The sequence below is a fragment of the Camellia sinensis genome, chromosome 8 (assembly GCF_055761805.1).
Source record: "Camellia sinensis isolate YWXY chromosome 8, ASM5576180v1, whole genome shotgun sequence".
In the NCBI taxonomy this organism is placed as follows: domain Eukaryota; kingdom Viridiplantae; phylum Streptophyta; class Magnoliopsida; order Ericales; family Theaceae; genus Camellia; species Camellia sinensis.
Window position 1 is genome coordinate 191,060,887 of NC_138968.1, and position 17,190 is coordinate 191,078,076.

Here is a 17,190-nt window from a genome sequence, read left to right on the forward strand (position 1 = left end):
CCTTGTAACAATCGCTCATACTAATTCGTATATTCACTTGATCATATTATAACATACATTTATTCTAATGTATGTTCTTTTTTTCTTAATTTTTTATTGATCAGTTCTAACGTATGTGAATGCACAATTTTACATAAATATTATTACACATTTATTATTATTTTCCAATTCAAAACATTTATCATTAAAATATTGTGTGTGTCAATTTCCGACCACACTGCTAAACGGTATTCGGCTAGAGAACACTGGCAGAATAGATTAAACCCAAACGACCTGTCAACAAAAAGAAGAGATTCCGGCGGTGGTTCGTCCACCCGCAGACACTTCGACGATCAAGTCAGTTATCTTTCAAAGCTAGTAAAAGTGCTTAACTCACTATTCAGAATATCAAAAGCGTACCTTAGACCCACGAGGGTGCCTCTATTTTATAGCCAACACTGACCTAATCTCAATAGAAGCCTAACTTTAATGGTCTCTGGATTACTGCTAATCTTGAACTCCCAGTAAGATTGGGATAAACTCTCTAAGAGTCTTATTTTTATCCAAACTGAAGTCCTTCCCAATTTTAGAGCTCTTGTCCCTTACCCGCTTATCCTGGATTTCGATATTCTCACAAATAACCTTAGCCTTGCCGAGATTATTTCGGCTTCATAACCAGGACACGTGGCACCTCGGCTGGCACTTCGGTGCCACCTCAGCCACATGTTGTCACTAAAAAATTATGTCCCTACAACTGTCCCCTAGGTTCTATTACCTCAGCATCCTGAGGTGATGGAACCTATATCATTTCTTCTATTTAGCACGTCGTCTAAGCTTGCCTTGTCCTTCATTACCGAGGTCACCATTCATCGGCTCAATACCACCAAGACTTAGTCTGTTTTCATCAATGCTTCAAGACCAATAACCAGGTTCGTTCAAATTTCCCAGCCAAGATCGTCCCCCTAGCTGAGGTCCTGCTCCATTAAATCAAGAACTCCAAGAGTTTCAACACGCGTATGAGCTATCACGCTGAGTATTTCAACCGTTTCAGCTACACGTTCTTCCCCCACTGAGCTGTGTCTGACACGCGCCATCAAGTCGCATTGCACTTTTGTACGCCGTCTGACAAGCACGTCGTCCTAGGCACCATAATTGCCATTTTGTCGCCATTTCATGTGTTTGATCAAAATCACTTATCTCTTTCTCTCTCTGTCTTTTCACTTTTGCATCTTCGTTCTCGTTCAAACTTTCTCTCTCAAACCCTCCATTGCTGCTTTCGCGAAGCTTTCTGCAACTAGTTTCACTCTCCCCTTCCAGCGAGGCTTTCGCTGTACTTCTTTGCTCACTGCCACCGTCTGACACCAGCGTATTTCACATCGGCCTTTTTCTTCTTGGTAAGCCACTGCTCCTCTTATTTTAATTTTTTGTTTTACTCCAAAGAACTCCACTGCTGTATTTGCTGCATTTGCGTACTTGCTCATGTCTTTGATCGTTAATTTGTATCTTGAATTCCACCATGTATTGAGTTTGTTTGTTTCATGATTCCGTTTTTGCCCAATCCATTCTTGATTATACACACACTGGTTACATATTTGTTGATTTTTGCCACTGTGTTCTTGATAGCTCATCACCATTCTTGATTCTGAATCACTGTTCTTGTTTTTGTTTTTTGTTTTTTGTGTCTTTTTTCAGATTCTTGCATTCAGTCCTTCCGAATTTTACGAAAAACTGAAACAAATTCCCTTTGGATCTTTCAGAAAAATTTGCCCCAACACACTTGCAGTTTTTAGCCGAGGTCCCTCAAACCCCTCAAAACACTTCCTTTTGAAATCCAATACTTTCCCCTTAAGCTAACATCATGGATATGTGGAGGTATAGGGTAGACACCCCAACCAAGTTAGAATATTTCAGGCAGGAGTTTTCCATCCCTACCGATGTCCATCTGAGGTTGGCAGGGGAGGAAGACTCCATCATGCCGAACAAGAACTTCATGCCCTTCTCTGTCGTAGCCTTCACAGAATGTGGACTCAGGTTTCCACTTCACCTCCTTTTCCTAGAAGTCCTCCATTACTATAAATTGAATTCAATGCAGCTTGCCATTAACTCTTACCGAGTTATCAATGGCATAATAGCCTTAGCAAAAAGAGAGAACGCTAGGGTTACTCTTGCCGACATCCAGTATTGCTACACCATGTGTGGCCTTAAGTCAGAAAAAGGCTACATCTACTATCTTAAGCCGAGGTCAACCCAATACAAACTTATCGCCGACCTCTCTGATTCCAACAAGGGTGCCGGGGATGATTATTTTATTGTCTTGAGCAACTGGGAATTCTCACTAGATGAGGACCTCCATCTATATCCCTTGAGCCGATCAGCTTTTAAAGAGGGTGATGGTAAGAACCAAGAGTCACCTTACTTGCTCTTAAGTCTTTAACACTTTGTTCCTTCTATATATGTGCTAACGTCTGTTTTGTCGTACAGCTCTCCTTTAGCCACCAAAGGATTTTCACAAGTCCTACTTTCCCAACAAGGACTTTAAGAAGCTGTTGAACTTGCCAATCGATCAACGCAAGGCTCCTCTGCTCCTGAATTTTATCCCGACTTATAGATCCATACTCCCCGACGTTCCAAGAAAAAACAAGAGCAAGTCTTCTCCATCAGCTACAACTCCGCAAGCTGAATCGTCAAGGCTTGACCAAGGATCAAGATCTGATCCAGTAGAGCAGCCTTCTACCTCGGTTCCGCAACTAATCCCACATTCCCAACGCAAACGCCGACGTAGAACTGCAATCGCCGCCGAGATGGGTCGTAAGAAAGCTGTTGCAGACGACCTTTTAGCCGATATCCCCGACACTGTCACCGCACAACTAGCACCATTCTAGCCTCAGCCAAAGCCGAAACAAAAAAGGCTGAAGAAGGCCCAACCCAAGGCAACGGTGACTCAGATTGATACTGAGGATACCTTGTCGATTTCAAAATTAGCCGAGGGTGAGAAGAGCTCCTCCGCCGCCGAGAAGAGGCCTGCCGAGGCCGAGCCATCCGAATCCACCAAGTCAAAGAGGCCGAGGTCGGCCTCTGCGGCCACCTCGGGTCTCTCAAATCTGACACCCCCTGGGCCCCCCCAATCACAATTAAGGACAAGCCAGTCAGAGCTGGTGACAGTACCGATGACATTGAAGTCGGTGTTGCCCTCTCTACTGCATTGTTCTTTCCCAACGATCTCAACTGTAACATCGAGATGAACGAGTAAAAAAATTTCGCTCTAATGTTGCAACACTCCGTCCAACTAAGCCCTTAGCACTTGGTACTTTTCATTTTCTACTATTTCCTACTTAGAGAGTTTTTACTAACATCCGTTATTTTCCATTCTTCTAGGAGATCCAGCATGGTCACTCATTTGTAATGCAAGCCTTAAACATTAAGAAGGAGTTGGCAAATAAGACCAAGGAGGTTGCTAGTTTGCAGAGGGCCATTAACAAGGCTGAGGCCAAGATAAAGACTTTAACAAACCAGGCCAAGGAAGCCAAAAAAACTAAGGACAAGGCCAATGAGAGGGCATGAGCTGCCGAGGCCATTGCCAAAGTTCTCGAAGTCGAAAAAAAAGAGGCCGAGAAAAAGAAAGCCGAAGCTCAGGCTGAGCTTATTGCTGCCCTTGCCACAAGGACGCCGAGATCAAAATGGCTGATGAGAAGGCGTACGCCGATGGGGCAGCCGACGTCAAGGAAGATTACAAGAAACAAGTGAAGCAAGCATGCAACAAGGGTTTCACCCTTGGTTGGATAGCTGCTCTGAAGAAGTTGGCTGTCCCTGAGGACTCTCCCCTCAAAAATGCCAACAACCTTATCTTGTCATTCCTCCCTACTCCAAGCCAATCCGAGGACGAGGCTGAGTCCGAGGAGGAAGCTGAGGCCGAAAAGAAAAAAGAAACTGTTGGGGCCAAGTCCCCTACTCTGAATGAGCAAGTCGTGGACTTGTCTCGAGATGAAGCGGATGAGGTTTCCAAAGATGCTACCCCTGAGAAGATGATGTCTGATGCGCCTATCGCCGAGAAGAGCCTCGACCAGACTCTTCAAAAGATCGATGCCGAGCTCGCGGCTGAGAAGGCTGCTGAGAAGTCTTCTCAACTGTCTTTTGGGACCGAGACACAACCCGCCACCGACGCTGAGTAGTTTATTTTGACGCCTTTCCCTATTTCTTGTACTTTGTACTTTTTCTCTTACTTTTGAAACATTGTAAGCTTTAATTTGGCCGACGTGCCACTTTTGTAATCTGCACAATTATTCTTCAATGTCAGGCCGATGTGCTTTCTTTTCTTATCTGAATGCTGTAGAAACTCCATTTTTGACTAACCTTAAGACTCAGAAGTCATTGATTGAGCACTCGGTGATTGCGTATGTTGTGCTCGTTTCGAGGTTTTGGAGTTCTTGGCCGAGAGCCTCACCTCCGGACCTCGGGACCCTTTGTGCTTTGACTCGGTCTGCAGACAAAGTCTTGTTTTCTCTTTCCGGAGAGAGGGAGAGGTCTTATAGACCATCTCTCAGTGGTCGTAGACTACTTTTCGTGGTCATAGGCCACTGTTCCGGTTTGGAGACTAGTTTCTGGTTTTTCGGGGCCGTCAGCCATGCGCCTCGGCTCGAGACCGCTTAACATTCTCCGTTTGGCATATTTTTTGGAACACACCTTGTTTCCTCTATCTAGAGGGACATTGTGGTCCGGACGATCACTTTTGTGGCCGTACGCCACTTTTGGTGCTCAACAGCCAGTTTTCGGGGCACCTGGCCGCGCGCTTTGCCCCCTAAACTTTCGTTTTGCATCCGTGTTGGTTCATTTTTGGCATGAACCTTGTTTTCCTTGTTTGGGAGGTGGTACAAGGGTGGGAGACCACCTTTTCTCCTTGGAGACCACGTTCTCCCCGCCAGTCAGTTTTCTTGTCGAGAAGCTAGTTTTTTTGGTCTTTGGGCCACATTTGCTGGTCTCCCACCACACCACTAGCTTGTTTTCAATGTGGAGACCACCATTTGCCTTGACCGACCAGTTTTTATCCGAGAGACCACTTGACCTGGTCGGCCGACCAGGGAAAGTGGTCGGCCGACCACCTTTTCTGGTTAGCCATTTCCCTCATATTTTGTCTATTTGAGTGGATGCCAACTGTGCCAGCTGGAAGGCACAGACTGTATCATCTTGAGCCTTGTTTTTTAGCTTCTTAAAGAAGCTTTGGCCTTGTTTGTCTATAAGAGAGGCCCTCCCCCTCCTTAAACCAGGGTCAGATTTTCTCTAAGGCAAAACAATACATATCTCTCTATATCTCTGTATTTTGGCTCATAAGGTGCATTGTTCTTGACCCTTTTACACTACACCTCATAGCCATACACTTCCACCATTGATTTGAGGTTCTTAGGGGTTGTTTTCAGAGGTCAAAGAGCTGGTTTTTGGTCCCAAAGTTGGCTGATTTTGCTAAGCTTCAAGGGTAATCACTTTTCCCTCTTTTAAGCATTATTTTGATCCTTCTCTTAGCCTCATTTTCATGCTTATTTGAGCTTTGTTGTTAAATGAAAAAAGGTTCATATTTAAGTCATTTTCATGTTTGTTTAAGGCTCTTTTGGTGTTGGGGGTCATCTACTCTCTTACATGCTCTATTTAGCCTTGTTTTGAGCCATGCCATGAGACCTTTGTATTGAGATTTGCTTGGCCTTTTAGCCACTGAAATCCAGTAGATTTTCAGTGGTTGGCATGTGGTTTTGAGGGCCAAAATCAGAGAGGGGTGACCCTCTCTCTTTTGGCCTTGTTTGCTTGCATTTTTGACTTTCCAAGGGAGCATATATTTCCACACTTCCTAACCTTGGTTCAAGCCCTTTTTAATGAATTTTAGGACCTATCTAGACTCTGTCTATGGCTGGTTTGGTCACCTTTTGTTTGCCTCTTGCATGTGTAAAACAATCCCTTGTATAGCCTATCAATGTAGCACATCATTCTTGCATGTATTGGTCATGTTTCAGTGGGTTTTTGGCCATCGTTTGGCATGCCATGATTCTGTTTTTGGCTGGTTTGGTAGCCTCTCATATGCTTTACATGCTTGTAGTGTAAATCATGTTCACTAGCTAGCATATTTTGGCCATGCTCCAAACTGATTTTGTTCATATTTTGGGCTGCCTTAGCTCTTTTTTGAGGTCCCTTGGTCGAATGATGCTTGCCATGAATGGTTGTAGTGTAATAGCCTTACTTAGCCTTGAGTTTTGAATCCCCTTGCATACTTAACTTATGGTGTTTGCATGTTTTAGCATCATTGAGCATGATATTTCAGAGTTTATTTCATGGTCATATTCTCATGTTTGTCACTCTTTCAATGTGTTTGAGAGTTGCATCATTTTACCCCATTTATGAGCCTTTGCATTGAGCTTCATTCTTATGCCTTTCAAGCCACCATCTTGGCTCATTTTGCCACTGTTTTGGGCTTGCTTAAGGTCTGTTTGGAGTTGGTTTTGTCATTTGAGCATCGCCTTGTATGCCTCTAGTGTAATGTGCTTCACTAGCTTCGGTGCTTGATCCTTTCAACATGCAATTGTGTGAATTGTTTGCATGATTCAGGGCCATTTTGTATGTCATTTCAGAGCTGAAACATGTGTCATTGTATGCTATATTTCATCCTTCAATGCTTTTGTAGAGTTTCATTTTGGGCCCTTGGGCTTAGGTCCTTGCATTGTGTATGCTAGCATGAGTTTTGGAGTCTTGTTTTCATCATGTTTGGCCACTGATTTGGGTGTAGCTGAGGCCCATTCATTTTGGTTTAAGTCTATTTTTGCATTGAGTATGCCATTGTATTCCATAGCATTGAGTATGCCACATTGTCGCATGATTGATCATTGCATTGTGCATGCCTTGTTCATCTCATTGTGTATGTTAGTTCTTAGGTGCATTGTGTATGCTAAGTACCACGTGCATTGAGTATGCCATTGTTAGTTCATAGCATTGTGTATGCTAGTTGCATGTTTTCATGTCATCATTTGCATGTTTGCATCACTTAGTTGCATAACATTTAGGTTGCATACCTAGAGTTGCATTTGTGCATGCCATGTTATGTGTTGTATTGTGTTTGGAATAGGAGTTAGTCCGAACACGGGAAGCGAGGGATGTTTTATACTTGAAGTGATGAAACGTGCCTCAATCTCCGGTCGCCGACACTCTTGACTACCCATGACCAAGTTGTTGGCTTTAGGTACTTGTGTGTACATTCATTTCACATTGAGTCGTACAATTCGGCTCCTCGGCCATCATGTATCAAAATGCGTGATTGGTGGCCCGAGGGTCGAGGACTACACTTCCTTGAGCTTATGCAATGATGGGGAGAGTGGTCGCGCACACATGTTGCAAATACTTCGCCGTGCATCTCTCTTTCCTTTTGTTGCAAAAAACCAGAAACCAAAAGAGGAAACTGGTCGGCAGCCTTCCCACAGATTCCCAGGGTGGAGTTTCATCTCTCTGGAGCTTTGTGCAAGTTTTTGAAATCAATTGCAAACAAAGGCAAGCCGACAAACTGACTCGAGCATACATGCATCCTTTATCATTCAAGGCAGAGCTGAGGCAGTCCACATTCATGTAGCTTGCATGCTAGTTTAATTGCTTACTTAGTTAGTTTGTTAATTAATTAGAGTTGTGTAATAATTAGCTGTAATTTATTATTCATTTTGGTTGTGTAATAACTAGCTTAATTAGATTGGCTAAGATTAGCTAGTTGGTGTTGTATTATTTATTCGGACCCTCCGTCGAGAGGGCCAACTGTTGTAATAAGTGTGCGTGTGTGTGATGCATGTCTTCTAACCCTCATTTCTTTCTCCCTTTTATTTACCAACTTATGATGGTTAGTTTTAGGGCATGTTTCCATTAGCATCCTTATGCTCACATGTTTGTATCCATTCATCTGTCTTGCATGCACCGGGCTCGGCGCATCATACTAACTGCATTGTATTTCAATTCCGAGTTGAATACATGTTATCTGTAACATCTCATATGCCATCTTAGAATAGCCAAGCCTATCTTAGTTGCATTTTGCATGTGTTGCATTAGCCATCTTAAAATGAATTGGGATCATGCATTGATTACTAACTAGTTTCTATTTTGGCTTGGAGTACTCGGTGAGTGTTTATGTTTTAGCATCCTTGCATATGTGTGAGTGACTGCCATGATAGCATGCTTGCCATGAGGCTAACTGCTTATGTGATATACTTGTTTGAATGCCTGTGGGTGAAGGTTAGATTATTTAAATTGGAATAATTCATCGATTGCGAGTTTTAAGCCCACTTGAGAGTGACAAATCACCATGTTTTCTAAGCCCACTTGAGGGTGGCAAAATCCGCATTTTAGCCTACTTGCGAGTAACAAACCGCTTTCAAAAACAAACATGAGATGTTTTGTTCCAACTTAGACGATCCAGTCTATACTTGTATGCTATGCGCATCACGTAGCAATTCTAGGCTAATAAACCAGAATACTAGCACATATGTTTTCAAAAACAAGATATCATGTTTAGTAGTGGCCGATCTTTGATCGGACGAGCGGGGGTGCTCATTGCATGACCTTCCCCAATCGTACCCAAGTTCTCGAGCCGAGGCAACTTTGGTGATAACGGACACGTGGCCTTAGGCACGAGTTAGGGTTTCCTAAATTCTCCCAAAATAAAATATTTAAGTGGCGACTCTGTATCTAGCAAATCAGTCCATGTTTGGCACTTCTTTCTAAAAATCAGTTTTTCAAAATGATTTGCCGGATTTGGACTCTTTGGTGATTTATCAATCTCGTATTGCACTTTGTGAGATCAGATTAAGAACCGTGACATTGAGTCCGAACTGTAGTAAGGCCAATGAACAAAGCGGGATTTTTCCGGGACGTTCGGGGACGTCTACAAATGCACTCTCTAATTTCTTCTCTCAGTGTGATTGAATGTTTGTCTTCCTTTTATTATCATGTATGATTCTATACTTAGAATATTTTGTATGTTTCTTCAAAGTACACCTTAACTGTGTAATTTCCTCGGTATGAAATACCTCGAATATACTTAAAAGTAGTTTTATCTTGGCCTTGAACTAACACTTGAAAATATTTTTGATATTATTTTCACAAGTGTCATTTACTATTTGCCAACTCACTCTTCTTACCAAGGTTTCTGTCTTCCACTATCTTCCAAATCTTGGTAATATGGTAATCTCGGCAATATTTTGTAGATACTTCTTTAGAAATAACTTTGGCTTAACTTCAACTTGTAAATTGTTCTTAATTTTAACAAGTGTTAAACCAATTTTCTTTCAACATGACCCCGGCTTAACTTCAATTTGTAAATTCTTCTCAAAATTTCAACAAGTGTTAAACCAGTTTTAGCATGTAAACTCCAACTTTCGAGCATTATTCTTCCAACTCTTTGCCCCTTAATGTGAACTTAAGTTCCACTTGGGTTCTCATTAAGCACGTGGCATTGATCTTGTCGCCGAGATCAGATTCAAACAAAGGCTAGTCGAGGTCATTAACCTCGGTCTCCTTGTTAATCTAACTGATATAGGTTAATTCAACTTAGTTCAACCCTATTATATGCAAGTAAAAACTCTCTCATATAATAAGTCTAAGTTATTCGTCATGTTTCAATCAGAAACATCGCCAACTTAGTTCAACTCTATTATATGCAAGTAGAAACTCTATCATATAATAAGTCTAAGTTATTCGTCATGTTTCAATCAGAAACATCGCCAACTTAGTTCAACCCTATTATATGCAAGTAGAAACTTTGCCATATAATAAGTCTAAGTTAGTCGTCGTGTTTCAATCAGAAACATCGTCAAGTGACTAGTTAGTCATACTACACAAGTTTTAAAAAATCAAGTTAAGACTTTATTATTACTTCGACTAATAACCAGAAACTTAAAAACAAAAGATCTAATGATAGAAAAACTTCATATTGCAAGTATTCCAGGGTTTTGGCAACTCTTTGCCTTCACTGTCTTTAAGCCGATATGCACCATTGCCCAGGACCGAGGTGATTCTATAAGGTCCCTCCTAATTTGGGCCAAGCTTGCCCTCTCGGGGATCCTTCTTGTTGCCAACGACTTTTCTCAGGACGAGGACCCTAACTTGAAACTCTCGTGGGTTGACTTTTTTATTGTAAGCCCTGGCAAGTTGCTGCTGGTATGCCCCTCACTAAATTTCTGCTTTCTTTTTTTTTTCTTATAGCAGATTCAGATCTCAGGCCAAGAACGCCTCATTGGTCCTATTTTCTACTCTCTGGGTTTTGATCCCAGGGATGCTGACCTCCAGTGGGATTACTACCTCTGTGCCAAAAGCCATGACAAAAGGAGATTTCCCAGTTGATCTTCTCGGCGTAGTCCAATATGTCCAAAGTACACTGGACAACTCATCCACCCACTTTCCCTTTGCTGCTTCCAGCCTCTTTTTGATCTTATCCAAGATGACTTTGTTGGATGCTTCTGCTTGACCATTACTCTGGGGAAAGCTTGGAGTAGAGTAATAATTCTTGATCTTGTACTTTACACAAAAGCTCTTGATTAGCTTACTGTCAAACTGTGTACCATTGCCTGCAATTATTGCTTTTGGAATCCCAAATCTGGTGATGATGTTCTTCCGTATGAAGTTCTTGATATCAATGTCCCAAATCTTTATAAGGGGTTCAGCTTCAATCCACTTGGTGAAGTAATCTGTTGCCACTAGCAAGTACTTCCTTTGTCCAGTTGCTTGAGGCAGTTGTCCAACAAGATCCATGCCCCATTGGGCAAATGGCCAAGGGCTGGACACTGGGTTTAAGTCTGCTGCTGGTTGTTGTATCAAAAGTGCAAATCTCTGACACTTCTCACGTTTTCTAACATAGGCTTCAACATCTTTTTGCATATAGGGCCACTAGTAGCCCTGAGTAATGGCCCTGTGAGCAAGTTACCTGCCCCTAGTGTGGTTTCCACATACTCCTTCATGTATCTCATATAAGAAGTCTTCAACAAGTGAAGGACACACACACCTCAAAAGGAAACCAGTAAAAGACCTTCTGTAGAGATGCCCCTCTACTGTCAAACTGAATCTTGCTGACTTCAGTCTGATCTTGTGTGCTTCTTTATGATCATCTGGTAGTTTTTCCTCTTTTAGGAAAGCTATTATTGCATCCATCCAGTTTGGTCCCATCTCCACACACATTGCTTTATGCTCTGTGTTTAGTGGTTCTATGCTTGGACCTAATAAGTAGTCCACCATTATCGTTCTTGCCTCTCTAGGTTTTATTGCACTAGCCAGGTTGGCCAGAGCATCAACATGGCTGTTGTCATCTCGGCTAACCTGCTGTAGTCGGCAATTCTAGAATAAGGCTACTAGTCTGCCCACCTCCTTTACATAGGTCGATATCCTTTCATCTCGGGCTGCGTATGCGCCTGTTGCCTAGTTGACGATAAGCTAAGAGTCACAGAAGACTATTACCTCGTCAGCTTCTATTGCTACTGCCAGTTTTAATCCTGTGATTAGTGCTTCATACTTTGCTTCATTGTTTGAGGCTCTAAACCCCAAACGAAAGGATTGTTCCAGTACCTGTCCATCTGGCGACACTAGCACTACTCCTGCCCCCGCTCCTTGTCGGTTTGAACTCCTATCGACAAACAGCCGGAAGGAGTCGCCGATGTAAATACTGCATGGCTTGAGTTTCTCTTTTTTCCTCTATTTGGCTGTCCCCATCTGGGTTTCTCCTTAACGGAGCCCGATGTGTGATGGTGCTTGGTGTGAACTCGGCCACGAAGTCGGCCAAAACTTGACCTTTGATTGCTGTTCTGGGTTTGAATTCTAGGTCATATTGGCCCAACACCACTGCCCATCTGGCTATTCTGCCTATCAGATCTCCCTGTTGCAATAGGGATTTCAAGGGATGCTTAGTTAACACCACAATTTTGTGGGCTTGAAAGTAATGATTCAGCTTCTTGGAAGCCATTACTAAAGCCAGTGTTAACTTTTTTATGGGTAGATATCTGGTCTCTGCATCCGCTAGGGTCTTACTCATGTAGTAGACTGTCCTTTGCTCTCCTTTTTCTTCCCTGATTACTACTGGACTCACTGCATGTTCTAAAACTGCCAAGTACAAGAACAACTCCTCTCCTGGTACTGGATTTGAGAGAACTGGAGCTATGGTCAAATACTTCTTCAAGTCATCCAAGATAGCTTCGCATTCTTCTGTCCATAAGAAGTCTGTGGCTTTCTTCACTAAACTGAAGAAAGGTTTACATTTGTTAGAGCTTCTACTTATGAACCTATTCAGGGCCGCAGCCCTTCCAGTCAACATCTGCACTTGCTTTGCCGATGTTGGGCTTTCCAACTCTAAAATGGCCTTGATTTGATCGGGGCTAGCCTCAATGCCCCTTCTGGTAACCAAGTATCCTAAGAACTTACCAGACCCAACTCTAAATGTGCACTTCGATGCATTGAGTCGGAGCCGATATGTTCTAAGGATGTCAAAAACTGCCTGTAGGTCGGCCAGATGATTTTCATGTTCCTTGGTCTTCACGACCATGTCATCTATGTATACCTCCACTGTTCCAACTATTAGATACCTGAACATCTTGGTCACCAATCTTTGGTAAGTTGCTCATGCATTTTTTATTGGTAAGTTGCTCATGCATTTTTTAACCCAAAAGGCATCACTCTGTAGCAATATAGCCCTTTTGAGGTGATGAATGCAGTCTTCTTCTCATCTGGGAGGTACATAGCTATTTGATGTTACCCTATGTATGCACGTAGGAAGCTCATCCTTCCATGCCCTGAAGTGACATCCACCAATTGGTCAATCTTGGGTAGTGGGAAACTGCCTTTGGGACAAGCCTTGTTCAAGCTGGTGAAGTACATACAGACCCTCCACTTCCTATTTTTCTTCTTTACAACTACCGTATTTGATAACCATGTCAGGTAATTTACCTCTCGAATGGCCTTAGTCTCCAGAAGTTTTTCTACCTCCTCTTCTACTGCCTTGACATGCATTAACGTCGGCCTTCTTGCTCGCTAGATGATAGGTTTAGCCGACCTGTCAACATTTAGTTTATGGCAAATGACCTCGGGGTCAATGCCAGGCATCTCGTACGGCGTCCAGGCAAACACCTCAATGTTTGCTCTCAAGAATGCCTCTAATTCTTTTTCCTCTTCCTCAGCCAAGCCCGAGCCGAGAAGGAAGAAGCGCTCTTCATCCTCTTGCTGGACAAGGATTTTCTTCAAGGCTTCCTCATTCTTTTTGCTGGCTCTTTGTTGACGTCCTCTAGGACTTCCATGTTCTCGTCTTCAATCTCTACTAGTTCTGCTTCGCGTATGTTGTAGGTGGATTTCATTATTGCCATGGAGCAATTCTTTGCCTGTACTTGATCCTCTCTGGCCTCCTCAATTCCGTGCTCTGTTGGGAACCGCAACAACTGGTGCAATGTTGAGAGAACAACCCCCATTGCATGCAGCCATGGCCTTCCCAGGATAGCATTGTAAGGGGAGGGAGTGTCAATTACTGTGAACTTAGTTTTTGTCTTCTTGGTGCCAGCCTACACCTCCAAGCTAACTGCTCCCAAGGGCCATGTTGGCGTTCCATTGAACCCGACCATTGGACTATTGGATTATTCCAGATCATCTTGGTGGAGGCTAAGCTCCTTGTAACACCTGACATACATGATGTCATAAGAGCTGCCTTGGTCAATTAAGATGCGCATCACTTGGCATTCTCCAATCTGGGAGGATATTACTAAGGCATCGTTGTGGGGATGTTGCACCATCTCTAGGTCGTCTTCAGTAAAGGACACCACTGGTGTAATGACCTCGACCTCCGATTAATGCTAATTCATGATTAATTATGCTTAATAGTAATTTAGGAAGGAGTTGGGATTTATTTGCATGTGTATTGCATTATTTATGTGTTGCTATCTGTTTGTGATAAAATGATTTATTCATGTCTTTGACTATAAATTGCGAATTGAAAGCCTTATCGGCGTCCGAATCAGAAATCGACCTGATTTATGTGCTAGTTAGGATTTATAGAATTTTATGGTAGATTTAATTAAAATTCAGCTCGGAGTGATTAAATTAGATTAAATAATACTTGATGAAACATAGATTTAGTGAATGCTCGTAATTACACTTTTGCCCCTTAGTCGGTCATTTTGTCTAATCTTGATTAGGAGCTCTTCATAACATTTCCTCAACCATTTTGTGACCAAGAAACGTAGGAGAGTGAGAGAAGTGAAAACTTAGCTTCATCAAGAGTTTTGGCTTAGAGACTTGAGGAATTGCTAGAAGATTTGCAAAATTGAGCTTCCTCACCTATAATTCAAGACTTAAGGTAGGAGACTCATCCTCTCACTTATGTATTTGAGTTGTTCTAGCATGGTCCATGGTGATATTAGTGATAGAAGTCTAGTTGTGGCTTAAAATGTTAAATTTAGAGCTAAATCATGCATGCATGTGCATATCTTGAAGTTTAAAGTTATTTTCGTGGAAATTCTTGCATGCATGTTTAAATTTTGGTTGAAGTCCATGATTTCATCTTGTTTCTGAAAGAATTGGCTCTTAGGAGCATGAATTGGAAGCCTTGAGGTTGATTAGATTCATGCATGCTACATATCCATCATGTTCTTGAAGTTTATTTGAAAATTGTGCTTAATTGAACTACCTTTGGGCTTTGATTTCTCAAATTGATCTTTGAAACATGTCATATTATGAGTTTACAAGGGTTTTCTAGAAAATTAGCCCAAAAGGATCAAATTTGATGCATTGTAGTTGAGTTTTGAGCTTGAGGTTCGAATTTGGCAATTCCATATTTTGGATTCACGCTCGAGCAGGGAACTCCACGCTCGAGCGTACATGCTGGGTTCATGCAGTACACTCAAGCGGGTAAAATGACGCTCGAGCGGGAATTTCGTGTATCCAGTTCTTTGCTTGTGTTTACAGTCTGCTCGAACGGGGTAATGCACGCTCGAACGAGGACTTGTGTCTCACGCTCGAGCGGGTATTGAGCACCCCTCGAGCGTGAATTTCTTGCATCTAGCACTTTTACTGTAGCTTGAAGTCCCCTCGAGTGGAGTAATCCATGCTCGAGTGGATTCCTTTTGTCTGCATGTCCGCTCGAGCGTATAAGGCCACGCTCGAGCGGGACCCCTATTTCAGCCAAATTTTGAAAAGTATTTTAAAGCGTATCTTTGCATCCTCATTCCATCCTAGGCATTCCTAAGCCATGTTTTAGACTCTGTAATGAGGATAAGAGATTAGAAACACACTAAGAGCCAACGAAATAAGTTTTGTACAATTGGAACGTGTGTTTCAAGTGTGTATCTGTTATGCGTTGTGTAGGTCACGTGCCACGTCCGTCTGATTGATCTGCTCTGTCTGTCTGTCTCCGAGCCCACTGTGAGTAATAACTCTGTAAAGTTATGTTCAACTTAAGTATTTTCTGACTAGTATTGTATGATCTGCTTTTCTGAAATGCCATCTGAAGAATTATGAATGAATGTCCTATTTTCTGAAAAGTATTTGTGGCACCCTTAGTTCACGTGGCCCTCACCCGGGGGTAACAATACCGCGGCCAATCTGCATGTGGCCCTCGCCCGGGGGTAACAATACCGCGGCCAATCTGCACGTGGCCCTTGCCTGGGGTAACAATACCATGGCTACTTGCGCGCAAGTTATGGACCTTTGTGGTCATTGGTACCAACTATGTATGTGGGTCTCTGAACCAATCTGTTCTGATAGCTAATGGGTGTACCATGTATGATCTTATGCAAAATCTGAATATGCAAATGTATATGAATCTGTTTCTGTTTTGAAGTCTGATTACGCTCTGAATTAAATACTGGATTCTAACTTGTGATGGACATCATTCATATAACCCCTTTACTCTATTATTATTCACTTGGTTTTCGCTCACAATTTATATTATATATGTAGGTGAGCCGGCATGTGACCAGGGCCAGAGTTGACGGCTCTCTATACCGTTTTTGTCAGCCAACCGCTGTGCCTCCCGAGGAGGTTCCGATCGAGTCTAACACCAAGGCTGTTTTTGTATTTCATGCTAGTTTTTGTGAGCACTGTACAGTCAGATCTTGCGAAGTTCACTTCTGTAAATATTTTGTAAATACTGTGTATCTGGACTGGCATGCTTATATATATATTGATACGTTTTAAAATATTCTGTCCCATGTACGTTATCACAGCTCATTGGACCTTGTCTATTTTGTATTATTGCTTCCGCAGCCCCTTATTATTTGTTAATCAATTCAGAGGCCTTTGGTAATCCACGAATTACTGGCCGGTTACGGTGCTAAACCCATAGGGGCAGGTTTGAGTCGTGTCAGCTGGTCCCTAGCACTCGTCTGCCCTAGGTCTTTTCTGCTTGACCTGGTACGCATGTTGCAAGTGTTTTACCTTCTGAGTCTCCCCACGTATTTCGTTCTCATTGACCTTCGAATGGATCACATTGATCACTCAAGGTCCGCCTGCTTGCGGTTGGGGTGCTAGAGGAGGCGGTGCTGCCAGTGCCGGAGGCAGTCTTGCTTGCTCTTCCTTTGTCCTGGCCTCGTCTACAAGGTCCCCTAAATGACCTTGCCTTACCAGGTCTTCTAGATGTGCCTTCAGGGCTCTACACCCTTGAGTCAGATGCCTATCTTCGTTGTGGTAAGCACAGTGCTTGCCAAGGCTTCTTCCCATAAATTCACCAGGGTCCCTTACTAGTGCTCTGTAATAAGGCTGATTTAGGATTTTCTCCAAGACTTTGTAAATTGGGATTTAGAATACGGTTGTGACTGCTTGTGCAGCCCTTAGTCCTGTTTCTAGCTTATTGTATCTGCCATTACTTTGGCCTCGCTTTGGCGAGCCGTTCCCCTTCTCTTGTTTCGATGCCTTTGTCCCCAGCGTGTCTTCCTCGGCCCTCGCATATTTCTCAATTCTGGCTATCAGTTCCTCCATACTTTTTGGCAGTGTCTTTGCCAATGATTTTTGAAGCAAACAATTATCTTTAAGGCCGTTCTTAAAAGACGCGACCGCCACCTCTTGGTTGCATCTTGGTATCCGGTTGAATACCTCATAGTACCTCTTGGCATAGGCCCTAAGGCTTTCATCATCGCTGATTCTCAAAGCCGTTAGGGAGTCCACCTTTAATGGCTGTAGCTTGTTTGTCACAAACCTGGCCACAAACATCTCGGCTAGGCCTTCTTAGGTCTTCACAGT